This window comes from Malania oleifera, chromosome 8 (genome assembly GCF_029873635.1).
Source record: "Malania oleifera isolate guangnan ecotype guangnan chromosome 8, ASM2987363v1, whole genome shotgun sequence".
NCBI lineage: Eukaryota > Viridiplantae > Streptophyta > Magnoliopsida > Santalales > Ximeniaceae > Malania > Malania oleifera.
Genome location: NC_080424.1, coordinates 32,972,345 through 32,979,753, shown reverse-complemented (window position 1 = coordinate 32,979,753; position 7,409 = coordinate 32,972,345).

Below are 7,409 nucleotides of genomic sequence, written 5' to 3'. Positions count from 1 at the left end.
ATATTTAGATCAGTTTGTTGTTGTTTTTATTGATGATGTAATCGTCTATTCGATGAGCTATAAGGAGCATGAGATACATTTAAGGCAGGTTTTGCAAATGCTTAGGGAGAAGAAGTTGTATGCCAAGTTTAGTAAATGTGACCTCTGGCTCGAGGAAATTATGTTTTTGGGGCATGTTATTTTAGGAGATAGAATTTTTGTGGATCCTAGTAAAATTGAGGCGGTAGTGAATTGGGCTAGACTAAGGAACGTCCAGAAGATCAGGAGTTTCTTGGGGTTAGCTGGATATTACCGTCGTTTTGTCGAGGGGTTCTTAACTTTATCAAGGCCTCTGACGCGACTAACTAGGAAAAATTTCAAATATGAATGGGACGACAGCTGCGAGCAGAGTTTTCAGGAATTGAAGCAGAGGCTAGTCACAGCGCCAGTACTGATCATCCCGTCAAGGGGTGAGGGTTATACTATTTATAGTGATGCGTCCTTGAAGGGACTTGGCTGTGTATTAATGTAGCATGGCAGGGTAGTGGCGTATGCGTCCAGAAAGTTGAAAGAATATGAAAAGAACTATCCTACCCATGATCTTGAATTGGCTGCAGTGGTACACGCATTGAAAATTTGGAGGCATTACCTATACGGTGAGCAGTGTGAGATTTTCTCCAACCATAAGAGCTTAAAGTATTTCTTCACCCAGAAGGAATTGAATATAAGGCAGAGAAGGTGGTTATAGTTGATCAAGGATTTTGACTGTACTATTAGTTACCACCCAGGGAAAGCAAACGTGGTACCTGATGCACTGAACAGGAAGTCTGGGGAATCAGCATTGACGGCTATGGAGATCCAGCGTTCGATCATGATGAATCTAGAGAGACTCAGCATTGAATTGATCGAGAGTAATCCTCCAGTATGTATCGCCACCCTTGTAGTACAGCCTACTTTGCAGGAAAGAATTAAAGCCACCCAGAAAGAAGACCCAGAATTAGTAGAAGTGATGGACAGAGTGCAGAGTGGTCAAGGGGAGGAATTTAGTATTGCAGACGATGGAGCATTGTGGTTCCATTCCAAATTATGCGTTCCTACTGATACTGACATTATGAACACTATTTTAGAGGAGGCTCACAGATCTTTGTATACAGTTCATCCTGGCAGTATGAAAATGTACAAGGATCTGCAAGAGTTTTATTGGTGGAGTGGTATGAAGAGAGAGATTGCAGAGTATGTAGCCCAGTGCTTGACGTGCCAGCAGGTAAAAGCTGAACACTAGAGGCCAGCAGGTCAGCTGTAGCCGTTATTTATCCCAGAGTGGAAGTGGGATCATATATTCATGGACTTCGTTTTAGGGCTCCTATCAACATCACATGGCTAGAATACGATTTGGGTGATAGTAGAACGATTGACTAAGACTGCCCATTTTCTCCCTATCAAGATCAGCTATTCCCTCAACCATTTAGCGGAGATTTACGTTCAGGAGATAGTTCGTTCTCATGGAGTGCCTATATCTATTGTGTCAGATTGAGACCCGCGTTTTACGTCAAGGTTCTGGAGAAGCTTGCAAGAAGCTCTAGGGTCTCAGGTATCATTTAGCACGACATTCCATCCTCAATCAGATGGGCAGACTGAGAGGACAATACAGATACTAAAAGATATGCTCCGAGCATGTGTATTAGACTTTGGGGGTAGTTGGACTCAGTTCATGCCGCTGGTGGAATTCAAGTATAATAATAGTTCTTAGGCCAGCATTGGTATGGCACCGTTTGAGGCATTGTACGGTAGGAGATGTCAATCTCCTTTATATTGGGATAAGATGGGTGAGTGGCGAGTTGTGGTGCTAGAGCTGGTACAACAGGCGTACGATAAAGTTCGGCTCATCACGGATAGAATCAGTGCAGCTCAGAGCCAACAAAAGAGTTATGCCGACCATCACCGCAGGAATTTGGAGTTCGATGTGGGTGATCATGTATTTTTGAAGATAGTTCCGTTAAACGGGATTATGAGATTTGGTAGGAAGGGTAAACTTAGCCTTAGGTTTATCGGTCCGTTTGAGATTTTAGAGAAAGTGGGGCCGGTCGCCTATAGGCTAGCTTTGCCACCTACACTCTCCAGGATACACAACGTATTCCACGTATCTATGTTGAGGAAATACGTCCCAAATCCTTGTCATATTATCAGCTATGGTGAGTTAGAGCTCAGTGATTCGCTAGTTTATGAGTAGGTACCAGAAAGGAACAGGAACTACGTAATAAGAAGATTCCTCTGGTAAAGGCTCTATGGAGGAATCATGTAGTAGAAGAGGCTTCTTGGGAGCTTGAGAAACAGATCAAACAGAAATACCCGCAATTATTCCAAGAAGTCCATATGTGATTAAAAAATGTGAGTAAATATGTAATGTTTCTTTTGTAGGTACATGTAATATTCTAGTAGCAAGTGGTATTTTAGTTTTGGAGAAATTTTCTTTTGGTTTATGTAATCTCCCAAGACTTGAAATGTAACCACGGTATTCCTCCGCCATAAGTGAGGGCAAGTAATAAAATAAGTAGACCATTTTGCCTTTTAAGGGATGATGAATTATATGGATAGTAAATTTTGAGGATGCAATTTTATTAGGAGGGGAGAATGTAATGACCCAAAGAATAATGATATTTAAATAATAGAGAGGAAGGGAAATGGAAACAAAAACAGAAGAAGGCAGCATACTTCATCGACGAATGCTTTGTATTCGTCGACGACGTTGCATTTTGGGATGCAATGACCAAGAAAATTTATCAGGTCCTCGTCGACGAACACAAGGGATTCGTCGACGAGGGTATAAGAGGGCCTCATCGACGAAGAACAAGTTTCGTTGATGAGAAGATACCTAGAGATGATTTTAGGGAAATGACGTGTCTCGTCGATGAATCCAACCCTATAAATAACCCAAAACCCAAATTTAAACGCATAAATTAAGAAAAATCACTCACTCACTCTCTCTCTCTCTCTCTCTCTCTCTCTCTCTCTCTCTCTCTCTCTCTCTCTCTCTCTCTCTCTCTCCCTTCGGTTCCCCTCCCTTCTCTCTTCGATTTCGGCTCCGTCGTTCGTCGGGTCGATGATCTAAGGCCACCACGATGCTCCTGAGGAAGTTCTCTCCAAATCTACCGAAGTGGATCATTGGTAGAAGCTAGTTGAAATTCATCCCTGAGTTGAGGTAAGGCTTTTTATGCCAAATTTGGTCTTACTATAGTTATAGGAAATGATATTCACGTGAAAATACCGAAGTTTAGTTCTGCAAGTTATTATTTTCAGGGAGTTGAACGGGGAACCCTGTGAGTGCAGGACCAGAAATTTTATGGGGTTTCTTTTAGTGTTAGGTAAAGGAATAAACTAAAACAGTTATTTTCTATGCAAATTATTATTATTTATCAGTAAATTTATTTTCAGGAAAGCATGTATTATATCTGTATACTATGAAGGAAATGCACATTTGAGGAAAATACTGCTATTATATTGAAATGTATACATATGTATGAGATGCCAGAAATTATGATTTTAGAATATAATATATGGTTTTATACAGAAAATGTATGGCATGAATATTACTTTACGTGAGAAGTATTAAGATATGACAATACTATGGATGAAGTATGTTTTTCAGAGATTATGAAAGAATATAGTATATCACGATTTTAAAGTACATGATAAATGATTTCTTTATTCCGAATGATATGTATGAAATATTTGGCGCAAGGTCGTGATAGGTAGCCGGCGTGAGGCCATGTTTTACGTATGATTTTGTCGCAAGGTCGTATTTATGAAATGTTCGGCGCGTGGCCATATTTATGAAATATTCGTGTGCAAGACCATATTTATGAAATTATAGAAATTCTATCAATCTATTTATGTTAAATGTTATATTATCATCTACTATATGTCATCAAAACCCGGATGTTAATTTAGTTCAGTTTTAGGAGCACGGTACCATAGCTTATAGATCAGATATCTATGTTTAGATTGGTGCTAACCACCCCACGAGGGGGTGGGAGATTGATAGTTGATGTGACTTTCTATGTAGAGTTGTAGACGTTCACCTGACAGTCCGGACCAGGGTGTGGCAGACCCATCGTACTTACAGACATTTTTGACTCGGCAGTGGTCGGCCAGCTATTGTCGGGTCCCGCTTTCGGGTTGCACAACCCGTCATGGGGGGTAATACATGACATCAGCTAGCTATTCATCCTGAGTATGTTTTCAGTATTATTAGTTATACCAAACAATTATGATTAGTATGATTTATTAGAAATTAAATGATAAATGTTTTCTGGTATGAAGTTTGTACTGTATATCTATATTATCATTAAGTATTCATGTTGTCACACAACTGTATTTAGTTTATTTTCCCTTACTGAGAAATGTCTCACCCCCAAATTTTAAATAATTTTTAAGGAATCCAAAAAGACCGGCGGATCGAGGCCACCGTTGAGCTAGAGTGGTACTACCCTGTTAGGAGGGTAAGTTTTGATCTAGGGGCGGGAAATTCATATTGTAGGTCCCTAGACATGAGTGTATTTTTGGAAATTTTTGGAGACTGTATATAAATACCATACTTTGGGATTACAGTTAACTCTGGTATTATGTATTTTGTGGTATGAGGTTGATGATTTACATTTACTGCTGCCTAAATTCTGCTGTGTATGACAGGTGTCCCCACTACCCACAGGTTCGAGTTAACTATTTTATTTATTATAATTTATTAAATGATTAAATAAGCAGGTCGTTACAGGCCCCTAACCTCTCTTTTATAATCACTTCCATCAAGTGATTAATAATGTATCATAATTATGTCATAATTTTAGACTTCTTATATTTCGAGATGTCATTATAGTTTTACAAAATTCTGAGATCATTAATCAGAAAACATAATTACAATTATGATAACAATATTTTATTTAAAGACCTTTCATATTATCTCAACAAATATGATTATAATTTTATTTGAGACAATTAATGTCTTACAGATCTTAGGCTTAAAAGGAGGGTTTGAGTTCCAATAAAGTGAGACGTCTTTTATAGGACAAATTTGTGAGGCCAACGGACTAAAGCAGGCTATACCTCACTGGAGTTGGGCTCAAGACCGTTACACTTAGGCATATACCCCTACGTTTTAGTAAGGAGATAAGGGCCTAAAGGGTCTTGGCCACCTCAAGTTTCCTAGAATCATAAAAAGAAAAAAAAAAGGAAAATAAGAGATGTTTTTTTTTTTCTTTCAAAGTAGGACTATGCAATCGGTAGATTCAGGTGCAGAAATTAAGAAATAGAATTTTTTTGGTTTTGTTGGAGGATAGGTCAAATTAAACTAAACTTTCTTGAGAAACAAAACCTGACCGACCCATTTGGTTTGGTTCAACAATCCTAAGAACAGAAGAGCCGCCTCTAAATTCCTTCATAGACATGCCACTGAATTGACTGAATCTATTGAAAATTTTCCCATTTTTGGTTTTCTTTCTTGTTTGTTTATATTGAAAACAAAAAACTAAAATGGATCAACTAAGAAAGAAACATAACTCCTTCATATAAAAACACACCAAAAATTTACATTTACCTATTGATTTGGAGAATTAAACAATTAAAATCCTAACTGAGTATTTAATTGAGGCAATTATTCAAGGTTTAGAAAATGAAAATATATAAATCGAATTTTGAGACAAATGCAGTGCACCTCTCAATTAAGAGGGTAAAATTTAGGATTTAAGTTTTAGTATTTTAATGGAATGAATTCAGAGATAGTTTAGGCGACGAAATGTTTTAAGGAGTTGAAAAATAAGCATAGATCAACCCCTAATCCTCTCTTCCCGAAAGGAAGAACGTGAAATTATTTTTCCTTTCCATAGGGACCAGGAGATTGGATCTAACCGTAAAAAGAATGCTTGGTATAAATAACTCACTTCCCCTAATATTAGATTTATGAGCATGGATTTTTAGATTTTGAATTTGAATTTGGACAAATTTCAATATAATTTTATATTACATCTTATTCAAATTGAATACAAATTCAAATTCAAGACTTTTTACAAACATAGGGTTATGGGTATTCTAGGCATATTGGCATGATAGCGTGGGTGCAATATTTATGTCTCTCATTAAAAGTTTTCATAAAAAATATATATAAATTTAAAAGTAAAATTTATAAGGAATATGGAGGATGAGGGAGCAACTATACTTCTATTTTATAGGGGACAAAATTAGGGTATAGTCCAAAAATTAACTCTATGCTAAATAAAAGTTCCTATGGTTGATTCTCGAAAAGAATGAGCTATGAAATAAAATAAAATAAAGGTAGGTGAAAAATATATACAATGTTACAATTTAAATATAATGTTGTTTATTTTATGATTTCAATATTGAGGATTGGCAAGTGAATTAGTGTGCATATTTAGATATAAATTGCCCATATGAACTCAGTTTTATTTTATGTTCGGAGAAGTGTTGGATTTGGAGTTGTGTTGAATTTGGAATAAGATGTAATATAAAATTATATTAAAATTTATCAAAAATTCATCCAAATCCAAATTTAAAGTTCGAATCTATACTCCCAAATGCAACAACAACAACAACAACAAAACCAAACCTTAGTCCCACTAAGTAGGGTCGGTTATATGAATTCTCTTCCACCAATTTATGCGATCATGGACCATTTCTTTTGATAGATTCAAGGATATTAAATTCTTACTCATTATCTCCTCCCAAGTTATTTTAGGTCTACCCCTACCTCTTCTACTGCCCCCCACAATAACTAAGTCATTCTTTCTCACAAGTGCACTATCTAACCTACATTACAAGTATCCATACCATCTGAGTCATTCCTCCCTTATTTTATCTTTTACGCCTAACTTACCATAAATATGTTCATTTTTTACTTTATCTTTCAATGTTATACCACTCATCCATCTAAGCATTCTTATCTCGACAACTTTTACTTTTTAGATATTATGTTTCTTCATCGTCCAACATTTCGATAGTGATCTGACAAATTTTACATTGACTGTCAATTACCTAATGCAACTCTCCTCTTTTACTTGAACTTAGGACCAGTTGTGTATGAAAAAATTAGGACATTAAGTGTATCACAAGTAGAGTTCCATACTCCCAAATACAAAGTAAAAAAATTAAAAATTAAAATTTTCATTAAGTCATTTGTAACCTGAATAGGAAATGAATGCAATAGGAGTTTTCAGAATCATTTCTTGAATCTTAGATAAAGTGGCCCAAGCATCCGTATGCATGTAAAGAAAAGCTTGGCATTTGTTTGATATTGTTGTGGTTTGGCTTCTTTTTTTTTTTGTTCCGGTTTCTCCATAGTAAAAAAATAGATTATAGAAACACGATTATTTATATTATTAGTTTTCTATTTCTGTTACTGATTTTCAACTGTAAAAACTAGA